Consider the following 16,309-nt stretch of genomic DNA (forward strand, 5'->3'; position numbering starts at 1 on the left):
TAATAGTAAACTACCCTTCTGATGGCATATTTTTAATATTTAAAGTAGAGAAAGAATTTTTTTTTAACTGAAATTCCTAGAAAGACAGAGATTTACTTTTAGGAAAATCTATACTGAATTTTAAAACATATTCAACCTATGTTGTTAGCCATCAAAATTTCAAACAAATTTAAATAACCAAATTGGCAGAGCTAATTCATAACCACCTGAAATCAGAATTTGAATATACAAATATCTAAAGTAACATAAGCTGTTGCAAGTGTAAAGAATATTCCACCCCTCAATGTCATCTACATACTGGTTCACTTGAATCTTAGACACATTTAGGGAAGACAAGGTTAAATGACAGGGGAGAGATTTTTTTGTTCCTATTTTCAAAGAAAACAAAACCTTGGAAATATGGGATCTATCCATTCTAATGCCTTAGAGGTTGTAGTGACCAAAAATTATTCACAAAATAAAGTTAATATTCTCTTTTGTAAATATATCTACCAGATTTAAAGTAAAATGTGGTTTGCACTAGAATTATTGCCCTCTATATCCTTATCTAGGAAGCAACATATTAACTCTACTTTAAAATGTAACACTGGTTATTTATATGAATTTCAATCAGAATTTCCATTCAAATGCCACTGAACACACACTAGGAAGAAATAAAAATGTCTTGCATAGAAATTGCACCATCATTGCTTAAAAAATTATGTATATAGCTTAAGAGAATTAAGACACTTTACTATTACATTAAACATACACACAGAAAATCTATGCCCCTGGCAAAAAGCTAACAGAATTAGTGTAAACCTAATATGTAGAGTCAATATATTTTACCGACTAGTAAGGCTCAACCTCTTTCTCTGGGAAAAGAACGAAGAAGCCCAAGTGTAAATCTGAGGTAAAATACTAATTTAAAGTAACCATATAAAATAAAGGTGTCATGCTTGTTAATGTAAGTCATGTATTAACTTGGCTATGACTTCACCATGTATGCACCAGATTTAAATAGTATTCTGATGATATTTCAGACCTAAGCAAAAGGGAAGGGGAGGTAATCAAAGAGCCCTAGATTTCATAACCAATGCAAATGAATTCCAGAATATTTAAATACACCTACTATGCATGAACAAGTCAAACGTTTCCAGGGAAATAATTTTTCATCTATAAACTAACACTTGTCTCATTTTATGTACATCATGATAGCCTGAATCAATCAGTTCTATGGTTTCTACAGTGTACAAGATAAGAAATAATCCCTAAAATGAAAAAGATTTATATCTTTAGCAAATTACATAATATGCAATTATTCAGCAAGATATTTTGAAAGCTTATCACTTTAAATAGCCTCAGTCATTATGATTTATGAATTGCATTTCAAGTGTGTAACTGTGCTTAACATACAGTACAGAATTGTATTTGAAAGTAAAAAATAAAAAAGTACCCATATTACTATCACTTCCTAGCCATATACAGTTAGCATTTAATTTTTGTGTGATCTGAAGCTGAAAATTTTGTACTTGCATTTTGCTGTCTCACTCAGAACCACAGAAAAACAACAACAAATGCCAAAAAACACCCCTTAAAACCCACAAAACAAATACACATAACCCTTTTTTTTCCCACCAACTACAGAATGTTAATACAATGCCTACTTCTCAGGCTTGAGAAAACAAATATTACTCAAGAAAATTTCCCCAACTGACTAGTAGTAACATCTCAGGAATTATCCTTGTTTTCCCTTCTCTTTTCTTCATGGACATTTGTTTTCAAAAGGAATAGTATTTTGCTCTATGCTCTAAATGCTCCTGAACAGAGTATTTAACTTTACTATGAAAATAGAATTCAGCATGGCTGTCTACAGCAAGACTAATATACTCTTTTTCTCTCCTCAGTGAATGTTTTTCAGTTAGGTATGGATGAGCTGATGTGGCCAATGCTATTATAACCATTAGTCATCCATTAAACAAATATTAAACACCAGTATCAGCTAAACAAACTGATCCTCTCTTTGCTTTAAGGGCTTTGTCATTTTCTAATGCAACTTATATTCTCAAATGTATGGCAGGGGGAATCCCAAAAAAACAAAACCAAAGAAAATACTCTGGCAAAAATCCCACATATCACATCTCAGAAGCCAGAGAGCACACTTACATTTTAAGGCATTGCTGATGGAAAAAACCTGAATACTTTTTATTTAGGACAGGCAGAATGAGAAGTACCATCAGTTGCTTAAAGAACTCATTCTGAAAATTAGCCTCTAACTAAACTTTCAATAATTTTTACTTGAGACATTCAGAATTTATCATGATATTTGCCCAGATAGATTTCCGGTCTGATTTATAACAACTGCTCTTTAGTAGGCTTCAGCTAAAGAACATGTGCATCAAAGAGAATCTTTGTTCAGATTTAGGATCAAAAACCCCAAACAAAAGAAAACTACAAGTTTTCCATCTGCATTCAGTAAGAGACAGGCTTCTTTTAAGAATGATACACAAATCACCTGGGCCAGTCATCACACAGAGCAGAGAATGGCAAAACTTATTCAAGCCTTGCATAAATTTGCATTAGGAAAAAAGAAGACAAATATCTGTATTTTCCTGCTTACCTGTCACTGAAGTATTGCAGGACTTTCTGTTAGGAGAGATTACCTACAAGCTCCTAAGATGCATTACTAAGTACGCTCACAGCTTCATCAGAGCATCGCTCCAAGTTCACACCTCTATGGAAATGTGCAGTATTTCAACTGACTACCACAATCGGAGCTGGTCACAAACATTAAATACCAGGTATCAACAAAACACCAGCACTCGGAAAATGTTTCGCTGGCATATTCTGTTTTCAGCTCAAGGTACCGGAAGAAGGACACAAACCACTTGCTTTTATCACCATAAGCTTTCCTCCCATTTCACCTGACCCTTGCTTGATCTTCACATGAATATAAATGCCACATCTCTACAGATTTTTAAAATGTGAACTTTGCTACTAGGTTTGGTGCAGATCTGTAATTTTTAAAGATGTTTGGAGACCCCTGTTTCATACAAATTTTAGACAGAAATGTTACATTTAGCTCTGTGTTTCTCACAGACTAAGTCTGATCAACTTCTAACTGAAGCACTACACATTTTCTTCTGTTAATATTTTTCTGAAGACCTCAGTTTGTGAATCAGTAATATAAGGTTTTAATCTCAAACTGCAGACCTCCAGAAAAACAGATCAAAATCAAGGCAAAGAAAGGACATATGATAGAACTAAAAAGATGTATGACTAATCATGGTGATTTGGTTTTAACACTTTACAATGAAAATACAGAAATTTTGTATTTATTTTTAAATTTCATCCCCCAATCTCAGTTTTGATGCTGCTTTCTTTACTAAGTTTGGCAAACAAATGCTGTTTTCAGATAAATGTGCACTTTACAAACAAGAATATTTTCTAGACGTTAATCCTATATTCATTTTTCAGTGAAGCATACTTTAAAAACCTTAAAAGCATTGTTCATCTGTGAAGCACATGTTAAGTTAAGCCTATTGAAAGGCCGGCTTTTATGAATGAGACCAGAAGCCCATCAAGCCCAAACACCTCTGAGTCAGACCAGAGGTTCACCATGGGCCCCCACGATCTGAAATGCTGGGCAATACTGGATGCTCAGGAAGGGAGCCTAAGAATTAGGAAAGTCTGTGGCCATGCTGTCCTTGGTGCAGTCTTTTAGCTTCTGGACTTTGGGGTACTATTACTGGCAAAATAAAGTATTTATGTTGAACAGGCTGAGCTGGTAAAAATCAACCAGAGACATGAAAAGTATGTAAAGAAAGAGAAGGACTTTAGAGGGTTTTTTCTCTACTCTTCTGTGGTTACAAGTGTCAGTCATGATTTTAGTTTCCAATAAAATATTCTTGAAAAGCAAGAAGATACACTTAACAACTGAGACCTGTTTTTTCTTTGTTGCCCTTCAAGCATAAATATTAATGTTGTCATCTAACCATACTTAAAATAACTTATTAAAACTGGATTGTTCACTATTAATTTGTTTTAAGTCTCCCTTTCCTGGCTGACTGCCAAAACAGTTATAATGCTATACAATTGCAATACACAAGAGATCCATAGCACCCTCTAATTACTCTTTAATACCTCGAACAAGCACTGCCTTTTCTTACAATTGTGAGGCCATTAGATAGGGTTGAAAAATCTCAAAACCTTTAGCCCAGATACTTTATTTTATTTCTGAAGTTTGCATGCACCATCAAAATGCTTGCCTGAACTATGGGCAAACATTTGGAACATGAACACCATCCTCCACTCCGACCCTTCTTTTCTACAGGGGCTGTCAGTCCTGGGAAGCATACCCAAGGCCTGACTGCATTTATACTCCATAATTCACATCATGAATAAAACACTACTATTGCCTCGGTTTTGCAACACTACAGAGTGCTCTGAGCATGTGCAAAGGAACTTAACCCTACTAAATCAAACTCCTCCAATACGAAGACTGAGTTTAAATGTGTGATTAATGCCACAAAAGTCTCCTGAAAGTTTCTCCAAAACAAATTTAAAGGCCCCGATCTACAAAGATTTACTTATGTGGGTGTGTTAACTTCAATGTCAATGGAACTAAACAAAGTTGTTCATTCTTGTAAGCCTCTAGATAATCCTAAAATTTCAGCTAAAAGGGTTCATCACTTCTGAAGAATCATTTATCTTTCCCAGACTTCTCTAGACTTCTGGTGTGAAGAAAACCATAGAAACACATTAAGCCAGAGAAGTTTTTTATCTCCCTGAAGTGACAAGTCGAAAGACAAATTATTTGATGTTCAGGATCACCACCAGAATTCAAAATTTACATAAACATTTAATATATAGGTGCAGTCAATATTGATATTTACTGAAGTCTCATGTAACACTACTATAAAAGCATTTACCTTCCAAAAATACCTAGATAAAATACAGCCAGGTTAGCAAAAAAAGTTATCCAATTCCCTACTCAACAACTAACAGTATTCAAGAAGCTAAAATACTAATTATTCCAGTCCAAGGTTTTACTTCCTCAGCATTCTCCAACCATGCTCTATAACATTACCTAATATTGCAGAAAAGAAAAATTGTTCACAGGCCACAACAGTCAGAGCCTTAAATGCTGTTAGCGATGATATCTAGAGCAGTAGCCCACTGAGCTGTGAGGCTCGGATACCAGCCAGGGCTAGCTAGAAGTCCAGCTCGAGGGCCTGATTTCAGCTGTGTGTGGCTTTGGTCCACTGACTTACTGGACACAGCGTGAAACCCAGTGCTCTACGCAGTGCCTATGCAAAATGACAACAGAGAACATTTCCTATCCTTTTTCCAGCTACCCTTTACATTTTCAAAGAATATGTGTTTAAAAGGAACAAAACTCATGCATAAGTAATAGTGTTTACTTACTCAATTTCTGGCATTAAAGTTACTATCATCTTGATCGCTGATCCTGCAATCAGCCATGCGTGTTAACTTTACCTAAGGGTACAGCCCCCTCATTTCAATCACTTACTTTGGTGTCAGTTTCTGTTTTGATGCACTGGCACCATCAAGTATAAATCCCCATAAGTGCAAAAGGCAGTAAGAACAATCTCTTATAATCTAAAATTAAACTTGTCCTACAATTAGTTGACTGCATCTTTTCAATATTACATTTTCCCTACTAAACTAAGCATACACATGGGAAGTTGTCCAGGTTTACCTTCAAAACCTGGCAATTGGTGATACAATCTGGAACAGAAATGAAATAAATCCTGAGACTGAGTTACTTGTATTTGGAGGTGGCTCCTCCAAGACAAAAACTAACCCATTCTGCTACTGTAGTTAGAGAAACTGCAGTTCTTCCTCATGGATCAATCTGTTTCATCAACAGGCACAGGACTTTCAGTACTAGAAGCCTGAAACCTTTCAGGAGGACTTCACAGAAACCACAGGCTGTGTATGTATGCACAGAACGTGTCCTACCTGAAAACATCTGCTTGATGCAACACAGCAGAATAAGGACGCGTTCTTAAAGTCATTTTTGTGTTAGCACTGACACCAATTTTTGAATTAACATCAAGGTACCTCACTCAAATTGTGCTCAAACTATATGGCAAAACAGTTGGATACAAGTTGGGAATATGAATGAAAGAACATTTTTCTTGTAACTAATTTTTTGAACATAAGGAATTATCTATTGAAAATGTACAGCTTTTGTCCACAATTAGCGCATATGGAAAAGTAAAACCACGCAGCCAGGTTGTTCAAAAAGTAAACTTTGACCACATAATCTGACGTGTGCCACACTGCAGACTTTTGCATCACTGTCACATGACGGCCATGATTTATCAGACTGAACAAAGCGATGATTTCGCTCTTCAGGGGCTGCAGAAGTGCACAAAGCTCAAAATAAAGAGCATTTCTTTGGTGCAGAAGACTAGTTCTCTGCTCTGTTGCATGAATATTGATAAAAACCCCTATAATGTGAAGTTTTTCAATAATTGCCTTACACAGTATGCAGCACACCAAAAACGTATTACGTATTTTTCCAGCTATTTCAAAATAATGCAGCAATTTAAGTACACTTTCAGTTCCACTCATTTGTCTTGTACCCAAAGAACAGTTGTTGAGTAACAAGTATTTCCTTGAAAATCTCTCACTATAATACAAAATACAGATTAAAGCTACCTTGGGCTCACCAGTCTCATTCCAGATAGAATGGTACTGGGGTTCAGTTATTAAATAACTATTGAAAACTGGACCAGTAGCTCTGCAAGCAGCAAAACCAGGGAGGCCCCATTTCCTGCAGCAATTTCCAGCTTGAGGTAAGCGTTACCATGAATTCTCTGGTGTGCAGGTTAAAAGCACCGTTCTACCTGGCTTCCTCACTTCCAGAAATTTTGTAGAAACAGCCCACCTGGGAGACCTCTGCTGCCAAATTTATTTGAAATCTTCTAACAGCCAAAAGAGTTATTAGAGGGACTGAAGGCACACAGAGATTATAGCTCTATTTGAGCTGCACCTGTTAAAGAAATAAAGCTAACAAAGCACGTGGAATAATTAATTACTGGCAATTGCTGCTACTAACTACTGCCACACCTGGCACCACAGGAAGTTTTTCTTCGAAATTCAGCAGGAGCACAGTGCCCATGCTGCTGTCCCTGTTGCCATCACAGATGCTACCTTGTCCCAAAATTAACCACAACACCCTGGCTGTGCAGAACACACACAGAGTCTCCACTCTGCGCTTATGCTTACTGGGAAGTGGAAGTGTGAGGTTTTGTTGTTTGGAGAAGAAACATTCTTACTCCTGTGAAGCCAACAAAAACATGGTTAAGGCTGGGCTATACCTACAAACAGAAGTACTGCAAAGGTAACTGACAAGGCAGTTCTATCCCTCTTCAATGCTTACTTTCCAAAAAGGAAAAAGACCCTGAAGTAAACTTTTGTATCTGCCTCCCGACTTAAGATCAATTTCATTTGCAAAATTTGCCTGAAATATAATTCAGCTATCTATGAATTGTAACAAGTGAAAACCAATACACTTTCTTTGTCAACACACTCCAAGCTTCAAAACTGGTTTTGGAACATTCTCCACTTTAGGTAAATCCAAACACCTAATTTTTAATTAATGACCAGCCTCTGCCTAGGGTTAAATCCAGCAGGTACATCTGAATACACCTTTACAATACGAGCTTCAGAAATATTTCTGCCCTAGTTTCCCAGTGCCAAGTGGACCATACCCACATGCATACAAGACACGCAGAAGCCCATATATTAATATAATAAATAACCATATCATAAACTTCACAGATTTGTAATAGTGAAAATTGGAGAAGTCACACTAGCCCTTGGTCTGAGCAGACAACTTTAAGCACATAAAGCCTGCGGGTCCACAGAGAGCAGAAAGTTATGTGCAGACTCTGCAGGAACAGGGGCCTGTGTGTGTCCAACACATTTTTTTCTTAAACTGTAAGGAAGACAAGAAGCCTTGATGAAGTGTGATGATTGAACATTTAAATTAATGACTCAGAAATATACAGCGGTCATGTTCCGGGCTCGATAATAGGATATAAACCAGAACAGTGGGGCGGGGGGAAGAAAAATTAAGAGAATATAAAACCACGCAGGCCAAGCTACAGGCGACTCCTGAGTTTTGCCCTTTTACATCCTCCGGCCCCGCGCCGGGAGCGAAGCCGGGAGCGGCTCACGCCGAGCACCAGCCCGGGCGGTGAACGCCGCCTCCGCCGGGGGACGAGCAGCCGGCCCGCAGCGCCCGAGGCAGGGGCCGGGAGGGGACCCGGGCCAAGCAGGGGTCACGGGGCCCTCCCCCACTAAGTTACTCCCCGCAGCCCGCCCCACGCAGCCCGCCCAGCCCAGCCCGGCTCCCGCCCCCCCGACCCCTCGGCCCCGCAGGCAGGGGCTCGGGCCCGGGAGAAAGTTGCCGAGAAAGTTTCTGCAGAGGAGAAGGGGCCGGGGGTGCGGGACGTCCCCCGCCCCCGGGGCGCGGTGGCGGGGCGAGGCCGGGGGCGGGCGGCCGGGGCCTAGCGCCTCCATCACCGCCGCCATCGCGGCCGCCGCTCCCGTGGGGCGGCGGAGCGGGGACGCGGCCGGGGCCTCACCTGCCTCTCCTCGGCGTGGCGGGTGGGAGAAGGAGGGGGGGAGGGAAGGAAGCGGGGGCCCCCCCGCTCCTCCCGGAGCCGCGGCGACCCGGGGAGGGAAGCGGGGAGGAGGGGAAGGGAGGAGGGACGAGGAGGAGGGAGCCGAACGCTCCGGTGCGTGCGGGGAGCTGGAGCCTCGCTGCGGGAGGGGGAGGAGGAGGAGGAGACTCCCCGCCCCTATGGCCGGGATCTCCGGTGGGCACCGCGGCCCCACCTCCGCACCGCGTTTCCCTCCATGCGCTCCGGGTCGGGATCGCCGCGCCTCCCGGCGGGGCAGCGCCTTCGCGCCCGAACCGGAGGCCGCGGGGAGGAGCCGGGCGGCCCCCGCGGAGGCGGGCTGGCGGCGCCGGTCCCTCCTCCGCGCCGCCGCGCACCGAGACAACATGGTGGAGACATGCGGGGCGGCGTGGGGGCGGCGGGGAGGGAGCCGGGGCTTGCCCTGCCCCGCCGCTCGCCCGAGGGCGGCCGCCTACTCCCGGCCTTGGGTGGCGGGGACCCCGGTCGGGGTAGATCCTCCCGCCGGGCCGGGCCGGTGAGCTCGGTGAGGCTCTCTTGAACGCGAAAGATTCCGGCAGCGGAGCCCTTCGGCGTGGTGCGGGAAAAGCGAACAAAAATAACTTTAAAACTTCGCCTAGGCTTCTTCAGGTGGGCCACGGCTTAGGCTCGGTACATTTGGTTTCCTGTGGGTCAAACAGAAGCAAGATGGCCCTCCGGCAGTGCGGGTGCTGCAGCGGCCGCGGGGAGCAGCGCCGGCAGCTCGGGAATGCCCAGGGCGGCACCGCGGGACAGACCTGTCGCCGAACACCGAGCAAAGAACGAGCCTGTAAATTACGCATCAGTAACTCCGGGGAATTTTACGTTTCCCACTCATCGCGGTTCCATAAGTCAGTGTTTCGTATTTTTAGAAATAAAAAATTGGATTTGTGTCAAGGTGGGCTTCATGGAAAAAGGTGGTTCAAATGCATCTAGCCTTCAGAGCTGCAGACTGCAGGAAGGAGTGAAAGAACATGAAAAAAATGAACCTAAAGAGCCGAAGTTTACGTGGGCAAGTCGGCAGTTCTCATTCAGCATTATCTTTTATTGTTCCCAGCTCTCTAGTAATCAAATTTACATCTCTCCCCGCTTTATTTTCTTTAAAGGCTGATCAGAAAACAGTAGTTGTGTTGATCACTAATGATAACCTAATATAGATTGTTCTTAAGAAAAAGAATTGAGTCAGGATGCCCAGTTTATTTTGCAGGCAATGCTGCAGAGTAAAGCCATTTGTGTTTTTTAAATTCAGATAAAGCAAATACGTGTATTTACTTTTAGAGGACCATAGATACACTTAAACAGTTAGCAAAATACAAAAAAACCAAAAGTGTTCTATATTTGGAGACTCAATACCATAAATTGTTCTCATGTAGCCCTCTTAGAGTGGTGGAATTCATCATATCCTTTTCAGTCAGAAATCTAACTCACATTATACAGAATTGATTTTTAATTTAAACAGCAATTGTAAATTTTACAAATTGACCTTGGCAATGAACTGCTTAACAGTTTGCAGACTGGTTGAAGCTCTAGGTTGGTCATGGCTTCAAAACTCCAACTGGGCTTATGGTAGTCTTGAGTGAGAGCGAAGTTTGAATTCCAGTATCATTTGTGGGGTTTTGTATACACAGGCAAGTGTTGCTGATTGGTTAATTTTACAGCACAATGGTAAAACTTGCATATCTGAAAAATACGAGACCTAGTTGTGTTATCATCTTCACGATGTTTCAAAATTACTCACTTAAGCAATTTTGCAGCATTGGGCTAAAGCTTCATCATTAGAGACATACTAGCTCTTGCCAGCTGTCGTTGCAATTTGACGTCTGGGTTTCAGGTTCGGTGTTGATGGATGGGATTATACAGTAGTCCTTTCTCATGGCACCTGGCGACGCCTGTGTGGTACTGAAAGGTTTGTTGGGATTCTTAGTTCATCACACCTCTCCTGTTGCTTTCTCTCCCAAAGATCAACGTAAGAAATGATTTGGTGAGGTTCTGAAAGGCTGAGCTATGAGCTGTGTCCTTTGCTGTCTTACATGTATGTGTGCTATTGGCTGCCACAGACACTACTGGGGCTGCACCAGTGATTGACTCGCTCAGTAGTGGAGAGACTGTCACGCTTAATTTCAAGCACAGTGTGATTAAAATAGCAGAGCAGTTGGGGAGAAGACGAGCTGACCAGTCCCATAGTTGAGAGAAAGCTCAGACTCACACCATATGGGTGTGAAAGAATAGATGAGGGTTTGAGTCAGGAGTCTTGGAGGCTAGACATGCTTTCACTGCAGTGGAAAAATTGGCTGCTTCTTAAATTGTCATGCACTTGTCACTGATAGTCTGAGTGTTCCTCAGAGCATTCCTTTTATAAGGAAATGTTGAACAGGTGACTTAAAATGATCAAACTGTTGTAGTTCAGCCTGATTAATCCTGCACAGGATGGGAGTTGGAGTGTCATTGCCACATTTTGCCTGCCAGTCAGGCAGCCTGCAAAATGTCTGCCACATGATACCTGGGTAAAGCTCCCTTTCCACGGCCGCTCCTGAGAGGTCTCTCAAATGTGTTGCAGTGCAGCTGGACTGACACTGCTTGGTATTCACTCAGAAGACTGAGTGGATCAGCCAAAACTGCCACAAGTCTTGGCTACTAGTCAGGCAAGGCCAGTGCCCACTTCTAGGAATTTCCCCTCTCTTTCATTCTTTTGTTTTAAATTAATATTTTTGACCTTGTGAGGGAAGGAGGAGGGAGCAGCTGCCCTTGAATGCTTTAGCATGGCTGGAATATAGTGTAAGAAGCTACTGATGCAGGGTTTCATTGCTGCCATTTGCTGAACACAGTTTGCCAAATACCCCCCCAGACAGGCTCAGCATTCACTAATTCTTTGTTGCATGGTTAGTTGGTGTTAACTTAATCTTGAAGATTTATGCAAATAGCTTATGTTTAGGAAGGCATTCTCCATGTACTATCTTTGAAAATTCTCATATATTTGAATTTCTTTCTAAAGTGGTCATTTATACTTACACAATCCTTAATGTGTTTGAGTAATTTGAAGAAACCCAAAAATGTATGATAGGATCAAGTACATATTATGCCAAATAAAGTATTTTTAGGGTGATATGGGGGAATACAGGTGTAAGAGCAGGAAGAAGGAGGAAGAGAGGAATAGAGATGGAGACAGGCAGACTAAAATATTTCAAACACTGATGTGGGTTCAGTGGTTTGTAATTGGGGCATACAGGACTTGCATCCTGAGATATTGAAGGAGATGGACAGATCGACTCTCTGAAGAGCTTTGCCAGTACATCTATGGTACACACGGTAGTAACCTGAAAACATCAACACATTCTTGAAAACACTTGGGGGGATTGCTTTCTAACAATTCAGAATAAATAAAAAACCATTACAGTGGTTCATGGACAAACAATTTTTTTCTTTTGAAAGGAATAAAAAAATTTCTGGACCTAAATTAATTCCTTATTTTTGAGAAATAACTGAGGTAGTCAAGGCCTCATCCTAGCTCTTGCTCTTGGAAAGTGTGGAAAACAATGGTATTTTATAGCAGCACCTCCTAAAATTCATGTGCAAAGTTCCCATTGTTCATTGTACTATGTGATCATATTACAAAAAAGCAGTTCATCTTGGAAATAGTATTAATCACTTGCTTACTTTGAAGCTCTTGGATCACTATTTTAAGAACATGGTGTTTAGCAAAACATAGGTATTTCTTTTTAATCCCAAATACATTTCTTTTGAATCTGAATATTCTAAGCGTTAGTTGAATAAGTGAGTAGTTTTTGTGATGTTAATTTCTATTTAATATTCCAGAAGCTATTAATAAAATCATTGATGTTTAAAAGTGAAACATCTTCCTTGGATATAATGCAAATTACATACCAGTATAGTAGTTCAGTAAGGAAATAGAATGCTAAGTCACTATGTGGTTGATCTGTAATTATTTCCTATTCTGAAGCAAGCGTCCTATTTAAGCCTCATGTTAAACTTGTCCCATTTTGCCTAAAAATGCATCTGCGTCTCCAAATGGCCAGGATCTTTATGTTTGGTGCCCACATTTATTTGTGAGATTAAGTATTCCGTTCTTTCTCAAGTAGCACTTCTGTTTGATCTTGCAAAACATGTCTAATTATTTATGCTTATTGTACTTCTAGCAAGTATGTGGAGGGTTCTTTTTGAAAAACATTGTTTTAAAGATTGTTTTTGAACTTACTAAAAGTTATGCTTAAAAGCATGTCAGACTTCGAAACCGCTGTATTCCCAAACCTGTTGCTATTTACATTTGTGTCACATCCAGTTACATCAGACACGCTGGATTACATTGTATAATGAAAGCCCTATTGCTGTACTCTAATCTTTATCTCTTTATATCCGATCTCCTTTGAATTGCACATGAGTATTACTTATGGTTACTTAAAATAACTACTGTTTTTGTTTCAAGGGCAGTGCTATATATGATGAACACTTAACCCTCAACCCTGCTTTGACAGCAACTTCACATCCTGTGTCTTTGGTTCTTGCATGATTTAATTGGGAAGATTACACACTTTAAAAAAAATTTTTTCATTTACATTTAATAGTTGAAAAATCTGAAACCTGTGAAATCATACATGTTCAGAAAAAAATAATATATTTACCTGTGCCACTGTGCTCTTCTGAGAGATTTGGAATGTATGCCTTCCTCCTCACAAAGCAGGTTATGTACTCTTAGGGAGATTGGAAAAGGACAAAGAGTAGGAGGAAAAGAAGTTTGTGCAGTAAAGCTGACCTGAACTGGGGTTGGTTTTGACATCACTGCCAGAGTCATTCATAGCCTTTAAGAGACTTCTGACCTCATTTGATAGCTAGTTTAAAGAAGCAATTTCTGCTGACTTTGGGAGACTTGCACATTTACATACTGATTATATGTATTTTTTTTTCTTTAAGTGACTACCTAAGACATTATTCTAGGAGTAATGCTTAATAATGTTAGTAGCTGCAGAATCCAAGTTAAAATGGCATTTAGGGAGCACTGGAAGGGGATTCTGCATCAAAATTTCCTCTTTTCCAGGGCATCCTGAATTTTTACTGTTGAACATACATGCTGTTGTGGTGCTTTTATATATGACTTCATTCAACCAACAAAGCCAAGTGAAATAGAATGAAAAAAAAAAAAGGAAATCTTACTCTCCTATCATCAGTAGTTAAACCTTTCTCAGAACTCTGTATGGTCTTTTCCTCTCAGCTACCACCTTTCTTAAAGATGAACAAATCCCTCAGGCTGTGTGAGTGCCCTTTATTATACTTTGTTGCTTAACAGATCTTTTGTGACAGGTTGTTTTTCCTGCCCTATTGTTTTGAGGATAATTGTTAGTCACAACCTTGAGGATGAGAAAGCCTTCCTCCTTGATTTAGAGATTAATGTGATGAAATTTATTACTTTGGGAATAGTTCCAGGCGCAAAATCATCCCCTCAATCTGTGATGTCAAACAAATCCTTAGAATGGAGCTTGGATCAGGATGGGGCTTTTCACCATTAGAGGTGGACATAACTGCTGTGCACCATTTAGAGATCTGAGAAAACTGGACATCAGTCAGATATGTCGGCTTGTTTTTTCAGCATGCCCTCTATTTCTGTTGTTTTCCTCATGACTTTAATTTTCTCATCACCATTCCTTCAGGTGGAGGTTACAGTCCCCTCAGGTCTGCTGGCGTAACTACAACTGTAGTTTTTTTCCTATAGTTTTTCAGCTCTGCCAACATGATCTTAGTTAACATTTCCTGATAATTTTCTACAAACCAAGAACATGTTGAGGCAATTTTACTAGGGAATGATATATATACATTGTTGTGCTCACTGGCATGAGGAAAGAGGTAATAACATAGGGACACCAGTGACTTCTTATCCCACCTACAACCAGAACAGTCTGAATTTTCTGAAATTTCAGAATTTAGGAAAATCCAATGTGATTGCATTAATAGATGAAGAGAGAGCAGTGGTGAGGAATAGGGAAGACTAGAGGGCTCTGTTTTCCTGATGTTTAACTGTTGTAAGGTTCTGCATGGATGTTTTTCAGTTCCCACCTCACTTCAGGTAAATACCTTTTGGTTTGCTTTTCACTATCTGCTGTGTTCCCTTGAAGCAGCCACAGTCTCTTCCATTCCTCCCTGAGAATCTCTGTTGGGGATGAATGAGGGAGTCATGCAGCCAGCTGAGGAAACAGCTACTCAAGAGGCTGCACTTGTAGAATGCTTGATTCTTAACATCTGAAAAAGACATGAAGAAATTGAAGAAGACTAGGTTTATTAAAAGAAGTTTGTTTCTTTTCATTGTTGTTAATTATTGAGTGTGAGAGTTTTCAGTTGCCTATAACCACCCAAGTTTCACTTTTTCTAGGCAAAGATTGTTCTTGGCAATTGCCTGCCTCACTACTCTGGCATTTGCAAAGTGAAAATTTGCTGCTTTCTCATGTTAGAAGGAAGCAACTTTGCCAGCTAAGTTGCAGAGCAACACTTCTGCTTCCAAACTGGACACAGCCCTTTGAAATGTCTCAAGTTTCCCACGCAGATGTCAGGGATATGCATTTTGCAGTAGGTGTTCATAGTACATCCATACCTGACCCAAAGGCAAGTAAGCCTCTGTACAGTCTCACTTCTCATGTAGAGGCTTGGTAGATCTAAGGTGAGTTCTCCAAAAACTCTATTGCATTTCCTCTTACAAGCCAAGGAGGTTGGAGATGCTGTGTTCAAAGGCTTCCAAGGCTAAGCCAGCATTTCTTTACAATTAGATAGGAACAAAGAGCTGGAACATACCTCCCACCATGCAACAACTATTGTGGGAAAATGTTAGCAGCTCTAACCTTCTCCACCCCTATATCTATAAGAAAAATATATACAGGAATAAAGAAGGAAAACTGCTTTTGAGTTACTCTTTGTTCTGCAGGCTCCTGATTTGTCCTGATTATTTATCACTGTGCTTTTTTGGGCATCTGGCTTTCAGGAGAAAAAAAGGAGCAGAACAGAACCAAACCTGAGCCTGCCTTCATGAGTGCTGAAGCTGGTGATGGTACATCACAGCCGCCCAGAACGTTTTTGTTCATATTCTTTAAAAGAAAAAAGAAAAGACTGCTATAAATGTTTAGAAGAACTAAGTATATGCCATGAATTCAGAACTGCAAGCTACAGAAATGACAAATTTATTTAGAAAGGAGAGATTCTACCAACATATGTTTATATAAATTTTGAATTATTCTAAGAAAGGCAGCTGGCAAATAGTCCTTTCCCCTCCTCTGTTTCTTTGAATATGCAGGTAATTATCCTGTTGTTTCAGATAACTGTAAAACTTTGGAGGGAATGTAAAAATACTTGCTTTTTTTATATTCCCCAAAGTAACGTCATATTCCACTATTTTCTTTTGTTTCATATGATTCATTAAACAGGTTCTTGAAGCCAGATACCATTGCATGTTGGTATTTCATTTCTTATGGAATAAGTTGTAAATGATGGGATAAAAAGATACATTTAATTCTCATAATGGACGATGCTAGTTAATAGTATGCAGAAAAATGTAGATAAATGAAAGAAGAAAAAATACCAGCTAAACAAAGATATATGACATTAAGGATTACATTCTGCTGCTTCCTTCTGCTTATTTT

The 16,309-nt window shown here is 40.4% G+C and overlaps 1 protein-coding gene across 1 annotated transcript in view; it reads right to left on the bottom strand.

Moving 5' to 3' along the window:
* The window catches only part of YES1 (YES proto-oncogene 1, Src family tyrosine kinase), a 49,840-nt gene extending 40,828 nt beyond the window's left edge, over positions 1 to 9,012 (bottom strand). The window contains exon 1 of the mRNA XM_068191048.1: positions 8,604 to 9,012. The gene's annotated coding sequence lies outside the window, so the exon portion shown is untranslated. The remainder of the gene's footprint in view (positions 1 to 8,603) is intronic.
* Positions 9,013 to 16,309: the final 7,297 nt, after the last annotated feature.

This window comes from Anomalospiza imberbis, chromosome 1, assembly GCF_031753505.1.
Source record: "Anomalospiza imberbis isolate Cuckoo-Finch-1a 21T00152 chromosome 1, ASM3175350v1, whole genome shotgun sequence".
NCBI lineage: Eukaryota > Metazoa > Chordata > Aves > Passeriformes > Viduidae > Anomalospiza > Anomalospiza imberbis.